At 40.9% G+C, this 14,744-nt stretch overlaps 1 long non-coding RNA gene across 2 annotated transcripts in view; it reads left to right on the top strand.

The window, feature by feature from the left end:
• LOC310882012 overlaps positions 1 to 9,475 on the top strand; it is a 30,974-nt gene extending 21,499 nt beyond the window's left edge. For both annotated transcript variants that reach the window (XR_014572759.1, XR_014572760.1), the window contains exon 3: positions 7,043 to 9,475. This is a non-coding gene — a long non-coding RNA (uncharacterized lncRNA). The remainder of the gene's footprint in view (positions 1 to 7,042) is intronic.
• The last annotated feature ends 5,269 nt before the right edge of the window (positions 9,476 to 14,744 follow it).

The following is a 14,744-nucleotide window of genomic DNA, read 5'->3' as shown; positions in this document are numbered from 1 at the left end:
ACTTAGACCTATTTTGAAACATATCCATAGAAACAACTGAATCAGCAGATGCAATTTGGGAACTAAGTTGTGGTGCTAAGGAGAAGCAAACGATGACAATAAGGATTTGTTGCATGTGATATACCATGAAAGAACCATCGTTTATTTTTTTAGATCACGTACCATTCAGCCAGTTGGCAGATTTTCTACCTTCTACTTGCTACATCAGCTATAAAAAATAATAATAATATACATATGCTTTGCATATTGTGTTGGTTTTATATGGCAAGGTTTTAGTAGTGGAGGAGCTGCAGGGGTGGCTTCTGTGAGAAGAGACCAGAGGCTGCCCCACGTCAGACTGAGCCTTCATCTTATTTTCTCCCTTATTTTTCTCCCTTTTCTTGCTTAGGAGGGTGAGAGAGAGAGCATCTTGGTGGGCACCGGGTGACCAGCCAAACTTATCCCATCATACCTGTCCACCTTTCACAAATGTTGTTCCTACTATCAAACAGAAAATAATTACAAATGTTACTGTTTTCCTTTATGTTATGACTTTGATGTGAGGATCCCAAATAATTTTAGAAGAACCTCAGATGGTGAGTCAGGAGAACGTCAGAAAGGGGAAATGAAAACATTGTGAATGTATTTGCTACACGCCCCCCTCCCCACCACTTTCACTAAAGTTATGGTCCTATGTCAGTTTTCCAGCTTATCCCTATAAGCATTATAATCATATGTAAGTATTACGTGAATATGCATTACATGTTGGATAACTGAAGTACAGTCAGTGATAGGAATTTCAAACACGATCTGTACTGGTTTCAAGTAGTTTAACAGGACAGCACCAGAAAAAGAAAATGGCCAATGCTTCATGTTTTAAAAACATGTCGCTTAGTTATTTGTCACATAGCAAATATGGCTGAAAGAGTCCAAAGTAGAACTATGAACACTATTTAAAACACAGACCAGACATAGTGTCAAATTACTGAGTTTCAGGCGTTATTTCAGTTCAAGCTTTTCAATGTGTTCTTTAACAAATTGACAGTGGTGTGAAAACTTAAGTCCTATTTCAGGCAAACCCAGGCTGATCTTTGACTGTCTGTGAAAGCCACAGAAAAGCAAAATAGACTTTCCGCATGCCTGTGAAGAGAGGCTGGGGGAGCTGGGCTGTTCAGCCTGGAAAAGAAAAGGCTCCGCAGAGGCCTTAGAGCAGCCTTCCTAAAGGGGGCTACAGGAAAACTGGGGAGGGACTCTTTGTCAGGGGGTAGAGTGATAGGACAAGGGGTACTGACTTTAAACTAAAAGAGGGCACATTTAGATTAGATATAAGGAAGAAATTCTTCATGATGAGGGTAGTGAGGCCCTGGCTCTGGCTGCCCAGTGGAGCTGTGGGTGCCTCATCAATGAAAAGAACTGTTTGTTTTTTTAAAAATCTGATTATCTGGCCCAACTACCCAAATGAGTAGATCTTGCCACCCAAATGAGTACCCATAAAATGCCCTTATTGTTCAATAAGGGTAAAACATTTTCAGTACAAATAATCTTTCCTATCATAAACATGGAATTTCCCCAGCTACAGACAGAAAACTGGTTAGGATTAATTTGGCTGTTTCATCAGAGGTATCCAGTAGTGTTCTATTCTACTTGATGCAGGATGATGGCATCTAAGGAAGGAAGAGGAAAATGAATACCTACAGTTGTATTTTCATAGAGATAGAAGTGGCTCTTATGTTTCAGTGATCGCTACTGCTAAACATATAATGTTTACTAGCCACTCACAAAAATGAGCAAAAGACTATAATTCCATCTCACATGCTTCCAAAGACAAAAAAAAAAAAAATGTTGAAATTGCTCAGGCAGTTTGAAAACAAGAATTAAAAAATGTGCTGCTTAATATTTCAGCCAGTTTAAACAATATATTTAATGAGTTATATACCGCTTGGCATGTGTTGCAAATTTAATTGCAAATGATCATTGGTAGCAAAAATCATGTTGCTTCCTTTGTTTTCCCTTATTAATTGTCATTGATTGGTCTTTTCTCTATCAAATTGCTCTGTTTTCTCGTCACTGATCAGTCACCGTATGACATGTGTCACATATTGTGTATTGGAGAGGAAAATAGCAGTCTGTTTTCAGAGGTAACAATTCACAAACGACTTACAGTTTGAACTTTTGTCATCTCATTTAGATAGCAAATATTTATGAACAATGTGCACCTTCCAGGAAAATCACAATTAGCTCGTAAATGAGTTGCTAAATGAATACACCAAATATTTTGCAATTCGTTATTAACTCTTTTTCCTCATCCAACTTCTAATCTTTATCGACTCACTTAGATGGATAATTCTCAGTATCAAGGTGCATGCTATCAGAAGGGCTTGTTGTAAGTTATTCCTCTGCTTGATGCAAGTGTTGGTGGAAAGCAGAGTCACTTCTGGTATTTTTTTTTGCTAATGCCACATTGGCTATTTGGCATTTTTGGCATGTCAGGTAAACTGAGATGGGGAATGAATGTCTATTTATGTTCATTTTTAGCAATGATAGATATGATTCTTAGTTCATAAGCAACAAGGATTTTTTTTTATTATTTTTTGCTTTGCCTTTTGCTTTACCTGTTATTGAAACATTTGGTTAGAACTCTGTCCTTCATTCTACCTCTGCTGGAATATCTATGGATTATAATTATTTCTTTCCTCACCACAGTTCTTCCCTGTTCCTTCATTTGCTCTGTATTCCTGAGAGTGGTCCAACAAACTTTCAAAAGCTCATGATAGCTAAAATATTTACTGTATAGGTGTTTAATTTTTCCAGCATAACTGAAAAGAAGACGTATTTTAATAACCTAGTTTTTCTTGTGCAGCCAGACGACTTTTTTTGAGCTTAGCTCTGTGGCAGAAAAACGAGAGATTCAGAAACAGGAACAGGAAGATCAGGGACCTTCCAGAAATTAGGAACACACTTTCATATATGTGCAGGAGGAAAATGGAAATGCTTTGCTGTATCACTGACTGTGTACACAGCTAAAATGATTGCAGATTTTCTTCTCATTTCCTCAGCCTGGAAAGGTAAAAGTGTCTCATTTTAGAAAGAAGGTATATTACTGAAGTAAGGGTAGCCATGGCATCTCCAAAATGAGAGAAGAAGCAGAAGGGCCTCTGCTCACTTAGAAACTCAAGTAAGACCTGTAATGTGCAGTAGAAACAGACTAATTGGAGCTTATGTTCAGCAGCTTGCAATTGTGCTTTCATCCAAGACTGTGCTGGAGGCAGTTCAGTTGAACTAGCTGCTGAAGATATAGACATCTCCCAAACTACTTGTTTAAAATCTGCCTCCAGTAAAATTTACTCCCTGCAGCTGCTATCATCTCTTCTACCTGGAGCTGTGTTACATTCTCCTTGCCTCCAAGTATCTCACTGGGCATCACCATTGATGCATCATCATGAGCAACAGAACATTATTTTGTGTATAAGCTCTGGAGAGCCTGAAACCTCATGAAGACGCTGTTTACAGCCTGCTCATGGATTTAGAGCTTCTTCTGTGATGCTTGGAGCTAAAATCCTCCTTAATTTTAATGAAAGATGAGATCTGTAGGATGAGGTTGGTACTCATATGTCAGTACATTTTCTTATCTAAACTTGATCTGTGGATAAAAATGGGGGGCATCAAATAGTGAAATTTCCACTAATGATGTTGCCTCACTTTGTCCTAGCATCTCGTAGCCTAGAGAGCAGAGCAGTCTGTTAAAAAATTCAGCAGACAGTCTTTTGTGCTGAATAACTGCATTGAAACCCTTGCCAAGAACTCCCCTAAGTGCAGAGAGGGAGGAGTAGAATTTTACGTGTAGCAGATGAAAATAGGCTTTTTGTAAAGTTAATTCTGGAAGGTTTCAGCCTCAGTATAAGGCTGCCGTAGAGCAGTGAGTTTGTTTATTCTTCACGTTAAATTCTACTTCAAGTTATGCAAGGGTGGTCAAAATAATTCTGGCAGCAAGTTTTTCCATCACAAAATAGCAATTCATTGAATCACAATATGTATTGGGACAGGGTTGAATGGTTACGACATGGCTTTCTGTACTCCTCTCTTTTCTCAGAGGAAGTAGCCCTTGAGATCCCGATGTCAGGCTGCTGTTAGAGCAGGCTCTGAGCTCAGTAAGCATTTCCAGTCTTCATTCTCCCACTCCCTCTTCCCCCTGCTCTGCAATTGTGCTCCCTGTTCACAATATTGCTGAGCTGTCTGTAATGATAAATGATGTGCCTTTCTTTAAATTTGCTTTCTGCTCAGTACTAGATATTGGCCAGCTTGGATGTGTGTTCTGGGTGGATAAATTACTTTGGCAAGTCATAGAGAATTTATGCACATGGCAACAGATGTACCATGTGTGGTAGAATTTTTCTTTCTAGTTCTAATTACGTAACTTGATTTTACCTATGGCAATTATATTTTCACAAACAAGGATTTGGTTGCTGTTTTTTTTTGTGTCAGAGATATGAACTTCTGCGCCAAAAGAAATGTTGGTCTCAACCATTACAGGCCAAAGCAGAACTCAGCCATTACTCAGCTGCACATCAGCCTTTACTGAGCATTGATCTTCACCCATGCATAGGCTGTGTTGTCAAGTGAATCTTTACGGGTTCAGAGACTACAAGCTAGGCTTCGCTTCCTAATGAGGATTATTGTTGTTTGGTAAAGGTAACTGTAGACAACATTTGAGAGGAAAGTAAAATGTGTGAATCTGGACTGCAGTAGAGATGCGAATGTTTTTTGTTTTTGTTTGTTTTTCTCAATTTAGAAAGTAGTCTCCCTTTGATAGTCAGAGAGAAACATTTCACACTTTACACATTTTTTTTTGTGTTTGTCTTAGCTGTGAAAATATAGCTTCACATGGAAAAACAAAATCTTTTTTTTTTGGCCCCTTTACAATTAAATGATTGCTAGTAAAACATGCTGGGCTTATAAGAGCAAGTATAGAGGGAAAAATGTTAGAGGCTGGTTATGTATACATAAATCTGTATTCAGCCTGTGCCTTCAATGTGTTTTGAAAAGGATTTCCATGGAAAAATTTTGCTGCATTGACTTAGATTTTCAGGCATAAGTTTTACCAGACTTTAAGGTGGCAGGTAAGAATTGCTAGTGTTAAAAAACACACGGTGGTGTAGTTTGTCTAAGCAATAGTAAAAAAAAAAAAAAAAAAGTGTGTAGAAACCAGTCATATTCTTTTCTCAATAGTAGTGCCCATATTTTGTGAATCCCTTAAAGCTGTAAGTGCTACCCTGCAACAAGGTAACATAGTCTCTGTGCTGAAGACAGCATCAGAGAAAAGCTCCTCGTCTCCTTAATGAGATACGGAGAAGGACCAGTTGCCATCTGGCCACTGGAGATACCCTTTAGTAACAAGATAAAATTCTTTCTATTCAAAAAATAAAAATAAAAATAAAGAAATCATACCCTCCAGTGGGTTTTTCTGTGGACTCAGAGGTGAACAACTGAACCATGATTGAATGGAATTGTTGACGTTTTCTTTTACTTTATTTGTACTTCTGTGATATGGATTGCTTTTAGCATGTTTTCATGCAGCTGGCTCCAAGAACCCTTTTGGGTAAGGCTTCTGCTCTGTTGGTTAGGATTCTGTATTATTTGATTTTGGTGTTAATCACTTTAACAAATATTGTAAATAACTTCAGAGAATCATAAACAGATGTTTTACTACAAATTGTGATTGCTTAGGACTTCCAAAAAACATTACATTTTTCTTTTAAATCCTGAAAGGACATGAAGCATATATGACACAGAGGCTGTGAAAGTGGGGAAGGGGAAAACACTGAGGCTATTTCCTCAGTCCATTGTAAATATTTGGGGCTCTCTTGATGGGCTAAAAAAGGTATATTTTAGTTAAAGGTTACTGGGAAAAAAAAATTGTCTAGAGATGGATCTGAGCTCAAGGCAGGAAGTCAAGCCCACGGGTTGGGAATCCAGACACAGGCATGGCTGCAGTATAGCTCAGGCGAAGACCAAGGGCTGATGGCCTGAGTTAAATGCAGCTGCCAAGCAAATGGGGCCAAGCCCATGCTTGGCTCTTCTCACAGCTTTTCCCACAACACTCAGAGGTACCCTGTCAGCACTGGCCTTGAGCACCCCTGGAGGAAGGGTTGCACACAGGGACCTGACACAAGCTCACGGGAAAAGGACAATGCCCACTGTGTCCATCTTCTAGTACTGGGAGAATTCTTAAGGACCTTGTACCCTAGCTATCAAGCCCTTGAAGAAATGCTCTGCAAAGCAGTCTGCCAGTTGAGCATCTCTCCACATGTAACAAAAACTGAGAAAATTCAGTCCATGCATTTCAAGTAAAAGCAGTTTTCAATTATTTTTTTTTAGAAAGTATTATGCAAACATATTTCTGCTTGAGTAATATTTCTGTTATACCAGCATAGCATGTGGCTATAGCTCCCCCTCTCCCCAAATCCACAAGCACTGAGGCAACACAGTTTTTGATTCAAACTGTAAATCCCAACTACTATAAATCCTTCCCTGCAGCTCTCCCCAACCCTGCCCCCCAAATAACAGTAAAGAAAATAAGTAGCCAGTCTAAAAAAAAGAATAGATGGTGCGTAATATTAAAAACAGTAGCTTGTTGAGCAAGGCTATTTAAAAAGATTCTGAGTACCACATAATAAAGGTACTATCAGCAAATACCAGACTAGCATCTCAGCTAGCTTTACTGGGCTATGAGTTATTGCTGTGGTCAATAGATCTCTTTTCTGTAGCATTCTGCTTATGTAGGTGATAAATCTTACAGTCTTATGGGAATAGGGTCAGGCTTCTGCTACTCTGCCCCATTATTTTTCTCCTACATCATTTAGAAAAACTACTGGACTGGACCATTTTTGGTGCAGTGACTTTTTGTTCAGCTACATACTAAATTTTATTGTGCATATTAAATTTTAGCTCAGACTATGTTTTAAAGCCCATCTCCAAAGAAAATGAAAGCGAAATAAAATCTTAAGCAAAAGAGCAGATAAACCTGAGAAGTAGAAAACAAATGCTATTTTAATTAAATTTTTAGATGCTACAGCCCTGTGGGACCCAGTGGAGATGGCTACAGCCCTGTGGGACCAGGCAGAGAAGAGCAAGGAGGAATGTGGCTTCTTTAGCCCTGACTATGGGTGAACAGAACAGACCTTTCAGTTTTGCTCTGTGTTCAGGAAAAAGGAGGGGACAGAGATACCTTGGCATCAAGATGCAAAGGAGAACTAATAGCAGAGCACAGGATGATATCACAGAGGTCTCCAGGCAGCCCTGGCACCTGGTGGTTTTAGTTCTTGTTCTGTGAGAACCATTCCTGTTTACAGTATCCCCATTGTATGGGATAATAGGTGTTGAACTTTCACAGCTTGCTTCCTCCAATGGTCAATGTCACTTATATAAACGTGCAAGGAGGGAGAGGGATTTCTTCAGGTACAAGTCATGTGCACAATCCTGTGACTATCACAGATGAAATGCTGTCCCTTCTGTTTTGCCATGTGAGCTGTAGCATCCCCAAACACTTTAGAGCTCATCGTGCTCATGCTTGTTACAGCATTCTGAATGTGGGTCACTTGCAAAGGCCTCGGTTACAGACCCACTTAAACAGTGGTGGTGGTGAAGCCATGGTTGTCCAGTGTTCCCTACTTTTGTGCCAAGCACTGCAGTGCTGGGCAGTGAGAGAGGCACCAAGCTTACTGCTGCACTTGCCTACTCTACAACAGTCGGTAGCCCTTACTGTGTATAACTATGAGCTACATTCTCAATACCACAGTAAAACAACACAGCCCAAAGGGTATGAGGGCAGCATATCACTCCAGAATCACCAGGTATGCTGGGCAAATCTCTCTATTATTTATTTAGTCGTTAGGCCATATATGCTGCAGCAGAATGCTAAGTTGTGTGTGTATATATATATATCTGTTTGAAAAAGCACAGATTTTTTTATTTTTATTTTTTTTTTATTTCTAACTGTTAAGACTGAAGAGGATGTCAGGACAATATTCAAATATGTAGCAAGCTGCTGCAAAGAACGGAATAGTCTGTTTTCTACTTGAATGGCAAGAAGTAAATTTTTTAAAGCTTGAGTCCAGCTGCTAGGGAAAGCCCCCTGATGTTTAGGATAATGAAGCAGTGCAATAGGTTACTAGTCAGGGACTCTCCATCAGTATCGGCATCTTTGGCACTTGCCGAGGCGATCGGCTCCCGGCTCCGGGGCAGACGCGTTCTGCAGCGGAGCGGGCGATCGAGACAGGCAGGGCTTGTTTTTCGGCATCGAGGCCACTCGAAGCAGCCGAGGGAGCCGCCAGGACCCGGCAGCCCTCACGAGGGAGGCTGACGAGGCGTACGTGGAGCCAGCAGCGCCCCTCTACCCTGACGTTCAAAACCAGCCCCTAAGGAGTGCGAGTGACCAGGAGCATGGCAAACAGGGCAGGGCGCGTCAGAAGGGCGGGTTGCGGCAGTTTGTGCGCAGGCAGGGCGAGCAGGGAGGGCCCCTCACCGCTCTTCTGCAGCGGTCTTTCCCTTCGGTACTTGTAACCTGCCTGCGAGGAACCTCGCCATGGTATCAACCAGGCAGAAAACCATGGCCTCCGCATCTCTTGCGGCCTCTCCAGCCGCAGTCACCAATGTGGCCACTCAGACGGAGGGCATGGGGAAACACGCGGCCATCCAGGTCTTGGGCTGCAGGGTGTGCCCGAGTCTTCTGTCGGTATCCGACAGCAGCAGCGAGGGGTATGCCTGTGGGAGGTGTGCCCAGATTGAAGAGCTGCTCAGCCAGGTAGCGGAGCTTTGGGAGGAGGTGAGCAGGCTCAGGAGCATCAAGGAGTCAGAGAGGGAAATTGACTGGTGGAGGTGTACTCTACCCTCTCTGAGACAGACTCATGAGCCTGCCATAGCACAAATGTCTCCTGCTATGCAGAAGACAAAAGTTCCCTCATCCTGCCAGGGGCAGTAGGAGGAGACCTAGGCCAAGGCGGGGAGTGGAGGCAGGTTCCTGCTCGAGGTGGTAGGCGAGCCCTGTCCCTGCCCACCTCACCTTCCCATCTACTCTTATATAACAGGTATGAGGGTCAAGAACACAACAGTCAGAACAACAAAGTAGACGAAAGCCCGTCCCAGTTGGAGAGGATGCCCAAGGCAAGGCAACCTATCCCCCGCATTGCTACATCAACTGTCAAAAAAGAAGGAAGGGTTATTGTCATGGGGGACTCCCTTTTGAAAGGGACAGAGGGCCCAATATGCAGACCGGACCCAACCCACAGGGAAGTCTGTTGCCTCCCTGGCGCTCGGGTGAGAGACTTCGCTAAGAAAGTCAAGCGCCTGATATGGCCCACCGACTACTACCTGCTACTGGTCCCTCAAAGGGCTGTGGTAAATGGGGCCACATCTGGCTGGTGGATGGTCACTAGTGGGGTCCCTCAAGGCTCCATTTTAGGGCCAGTCCTCTTCAATGTTTTTATAAACGATTTGGATGTAGGACTAGAAGGTATTTTGAGCAAATTTGCTGATGACACCAAACTTGGAGGAGTTGTGGACTCGGATGAGGGTGGAAAGGCCTTGCAGAGAGATCTGGGCAGATTGCAGACCTGGGCGATCACCAACCACGTGAAGTTTAAGAAGAGCAAGTGCCGGGTCCTGCACCTGGGATGGGGCAACCCTAGCTGTACGTACAGACTGGGCAACGAGACGCTGGGGAGCAGCCCCGCAGAGAGGGATCTGGGGGTTGTGGTTGACAGCAAGTTGAATATGAGCCAGTAGTGTGCCCTGGCAGCCAGGAGGGCCAACCGTATCCTGGGGTGCATCAAGCACGGCATTGCTAGTCGGTCGAGGGAAGGGATTGTCCAGCTCTGCTCTGCGCCGGTGCGGCCTCACCTCAAGCACTGTGTGCAGTTCTGGGCACCACAGTACAAAAAGGATGTAAAACTGTTGGAGAGTGTCCAGAGGAAGGCGACGAAGATGGTGAAGGGCCTAGAGGGGAAGACATATGAGGAGCGGCTGAGGTCACTGGGCCTGTTCAGCCTGGAAAAGAGGAGGCTGAGGGGGGACCTGACTGCGGTCTACAACTTCCTCACGAGGGGGAGTGGAGAGGCAGGTGACCTGTTCTCCATTATCAGCAGTGACAGGACCCACAGGAAGGGTGTCAAGCTGAGGCAGGGGAAGTTTAGGCTAGACATCAGGAAGAGGTTCTTCACCGAGAGTGTGGTTGCACACTGGAACAGGCTCCCCAGTGAAGTAGTCATTGCACCAAGCCTGTCTGAATTTAAGAAGCGATTGGACTGTGCACTTAGTCACATGGTCTAAACTTTTGGGCAGACCTGTGTGGTGCCAGGAGTTGGAGTTGATAATCCTTATGGGTCCTTTCCAACTCGGGATATTCTATGATTCTATGATCAGTAGAAGTCCTTAAAGCAAAAAATATGTTAGGGAATAGTGGTATGTTTGCAGTATAACACAACATCCTACCCAGCTCTATTTTTCTTTGTTTTTATAATGCAGATTATCTAAGATGCACATAAGTCTTTGTTTCCCAGATATGGTCTGTCAACCCTGAGAAATTGGTCCAAGCAATTTTGGTGACTCTTCTGTTTCCTTTGTCAAGGAACTTTTTCCCTTTCTGGCGGAAATTCTTCCATATCTTTTTCACAGATTTTTGCTCTTCACTAGGCCTTCCAGGAAAGTCATCTGTTGTCTTTAATTTTCTATTATGCGTTGCTTTGGTATTACCCATCTACTTTGCACCGGATAAGTTCTTCTGTTACAGTTCTTTTTTCAGTACCTGGAGTGAACTTTGGATTTCTTGGGTGTCAGATTTCTGCAGGAAAGCTCTGTAGCTGTAATAACAGGTCTTTGACCATATGCTTTTTTCATTAGTCCTCAGTGCCACTCTAGCGTCCTGATTAGAGACAGTTGAGAAGCAGCTGTGCAGCTCTGGGAGAACTTGTCAGCAACTCTTTCCGTGAAGGACAGGCAAATAGCTGCCATGCCATTGGATGAACCAACTGGTAGTTTCACTGAAGGAAGGAAGATCATGGAGGTTTTTTTGTTGTTGTTGTATTTTGTTTTTTTTTGCAGACATGTTAAATGAAGGGACTTGGGATGTCTGATACTTAGCTCTTATCAGTCATACCTTTCTCCATAAATCATGTCTAAAGCCCTGAGGAAAGAATGTAGGAAACTTTATTTTCTAGCTTTATTTAAGGATTTTCTTTATATGATTGCTACTTCTTAAGTTTGTTTGTTTTTTTTTTCTAACATTGGAATTGAAAGGCTAAATTATACAACCTCATACTTTCATTGCATAAGACTACAAAACGTGCAGCTATCTCTTGTTTGTTGGACTTTGGCTGACCAGACTAAAAAAAAAGTTGTGCCCCAACTGTTGTAGTGCACAGACTGCATAATAGCCAACTCTTGCATGCTAATCTGAAATTACTCTTAACCATGAAAATAACCACCAAACCAAAAAATAAAGGAGTACATTAAGTTATTCTAACCTGCTTTACATTTATTTTTAAATTGAATGAGCAACATACAAATAAATTTATATATTTTTTTTTCAATACACAAGAATTGTCTTGCACTTTAAGAGTAGTCCAAACAATGACACGGCTGACTGTAGCATCGTTAAGAGGTAGAGTAGTTCTGTTAGTATTATAAGGCAATAAGAATGGATCTGAGTAATGAAGTGGCCTTCACCAGCTAAATCTTTACCAAATTGAAGGATTTATAAGCATCTTTATAAGTAGAAGCCATCCTTTGTTTAAAAGGGCTATGCAGGTAAGCTAAACTAGTTTATTTTTAAAGGAATCATTAAGCATTTGCATATACTGTTGTAAGCACAGGTAGTAAGAAATGAAAATATAAGTTTGTATCTCCACCAACTGAAGATGTTTCATCCCACTGGCACTTTTAGCCACATGTTAAAAGTTGTTCAGCTTTCTAGTAGTAACATTTATTTCATAGTCCTAACAGAATTCTGGTTTCTGAAACATCTAGTTTCTCCTGGGAGCTTTGAATGGCTGTAAGATTTCTCTCTCAGACTGCTGGATATTTTGCCTTGTGTCTTTGAATAAATCTTCCCAGTATATTTTTCTCTGCATTTGGTTCTGCATCCAAATCCTTCTCATTTTTCCCCCTTTAACTCAGTTGACTCCTGAAGTGTTCTTCACGCATGTATGACTTTCTACTTCCTCATTCAGCTCCTTCTGCTTTTCAAAAAGATGTCTGTTTGGAAGACAGGAGATATGTAATGTCACTGTCATTGTGTCACAATCACTCACAGGAGGAGGGAGAAGCTGTTGTGGAAGTAATGATCAGTCCATGAAAAATGTGCTTGGCTTGTTCACTTGTGAACTGAAGAGCTGGGATGCCCTGCAAAATTATCAAGACGTGAAATCATTGGATAGTTTAGCTGACTAACTCCAACAGGTCACTACCAAATTTTATAGGTATATAGTTTGTTCTACCTATTAAATCAGCTGAATCTATGATTTTGTAATTACTGTAGCACAGAATCAATCAAACAAAAGTTATTAAACTCCAGTGCATGAGTAATCGGGAACAAGTATTTGTCCTGGCTTATGAAAAGTCAGAATAGATGGTCTAATGATCCATTTTGGTCCTAATAACTAAGACTCTTGTCCCAGAGTTTATTCCCGTTTTCCTAAGCTGCTGTGAGCCATGAAGGGTTATGGAGTCAGGAAAACTAAAGATATATTGCCTTTTAATTTCATTGTGGTCTGCTCCTGTGAAATCACCTGGTGACTTGGAAGAAATGAAATCCTTTTGGCTCTAACTTCTATGTAGTAATAATCACTTCTTAAACACGAACTGAGATTTAGCCCCTCACTGTAGCTAGACAAAAAGCATATATCTTGAATATGGCCTAAAAGTCTGTACATATGCCATATGCAGTTGCAAACTGTCAGAACTGACAAAACTTAGAGATTGCCTTGTATAGGGCACTGCAAAGATTGAGCATATCACAAGCCTCACTCCTAATGGGCCTGCCATGTGATTGGAAGATTATTTCTGTTTTAAATGCCTCATACCTTGATTGGCAGATAATGTCATCATTTTGACTGGCAGTCCCAAGTCAATCATGCGTCATATTGTAATGCAGATTTCCTTGATTCTCTGAAGGATGTACTAGACTCTGAGAGTCCCTTGCTAGAGGCTTTACTTATTACTGTATTTTTCAGTGATGGGTAACGTACCATAGTTTACTTGGCTTCTTGTAGCATTGAGAAAAGGTTCTCCAGTTTTTGTGGTTCTTCTCTCAACAGGCAGAACTAAATGAAGACACAAAAACAACTCCTTAAAATTGCTCAAAAGCATTGACAATTGGTTCTCAAATTAGAAGACCTTTCAGTTTATTGTATGCAGCAATAGGCAAAGTGTTGAATAAGACACAGTTCAAAATAACGAGCATTTCAAGTAGAAGAATACGGAAAATTATCTGAGTCTTTCTGCCTGAGAATATAATAATATGATAAAAACTTTTAGACGCTTTGCACTATGAAGTTGAATCCTGAATGACATACCTGACATATTTACTTCGTTTTTCATCCACTCACATAATTGAGCTGAAATCACACATACACATAAGGTGTCTGTTGTTTCATGGCACATACTCCTGTATATATGAAAACTAAAACACAAAACCCAAGACTAAAAACTCTTGGGTTTATTAACCGGTCTGTTTTTGCCTATTTCAGACGTTTCATTAGCCCAGACTGACCTCCCGGCATTACTTAGGAGTAGGAATCCTGCCAAATATTTTCAACCAGTTATTGGACAATACAGGGAAGGAGAGTGCCTGTAATTATAGGCGGCAGTGGATTAGTAACTCCTTGATTACACAGTGAATTATAGTGGACATATTGAGAACAATGGGCTGGTTTACTTTCCTCTATTCTGACCACCTATCTAATAGTATGGTATAAATCATGGAACAATTACTCTTTCTAGTTTCTTCCTTTAAAAAAAAAAAAAAGTCAACAATTTGGTTTATGTATATATCCTAATGAACAAACCAGGCACATTTAAAGCAGATCTGAGAAAACAAGTTTCCAGAATGTCATGAAATCCTATCAAGAAAGCGATATAACTGAAAATTAAACTAATAGTGTTGGCCCTTGGTCTGCTTCTAACCCTGAGACTTCAATTTAGTTATATGTTAAAACTAGTTCCTGAAAGACTCTTATCTTCATTTTGAAATCTAGTGGCATGAAGAATTGGGGTGGAAAAGTATTAAAAAAAAAATTTTTTTTTCTTTTTGCTTTTTTTCAGAGGACCATTCCGTCCTTGTTTTTTAAGTAGCAATGAAGCTTTGGATATTGGCTTTATATACTTATATATAACTGCCTTCTTTGCCTTTGCAAAGCACAAAATACTTATAATTAAATTAGAGCACTCTTGTTTGTCTCGAGGCTATATTAATTTCTCCAGAGAATAACAAGGACAGTGTATCCAAATGATGGTCACATATTATCAAGACACTTTTTTTTTATTACTATTATCATTACCTTATTATGGAAATACTCTAAACTGAGTAAATAGTTTAGACCTAGAAATTGATTAAATTTATTCTGCTGATTTCAGTCAAATTATATCAAGTCTTTAGTACTGAATTTTACATTTTTAATAATCTTTTATAGTTCACAGTCTCATGTACTAACTCTCCTTTATAATCGTTCCTAACGGATCACTTGTCTTGCTCATCCTCAGTTATGCGTAATTCC

The sequence above is a fragment of the Anser anser genome, assembly GCF_964211835.1.
Source record: "Anser anser genome assembly, chromosome: 15".
In the NCBI taxonomy this organism is placed as follows: Eukaryota; Metazoa; Chordata; class Aves; order Anseriformes; family Anatidae; genus Anser; species Anser anser.
This window is presented reverse-complemented; position numbering and strand designations above follow the sequence as displayed.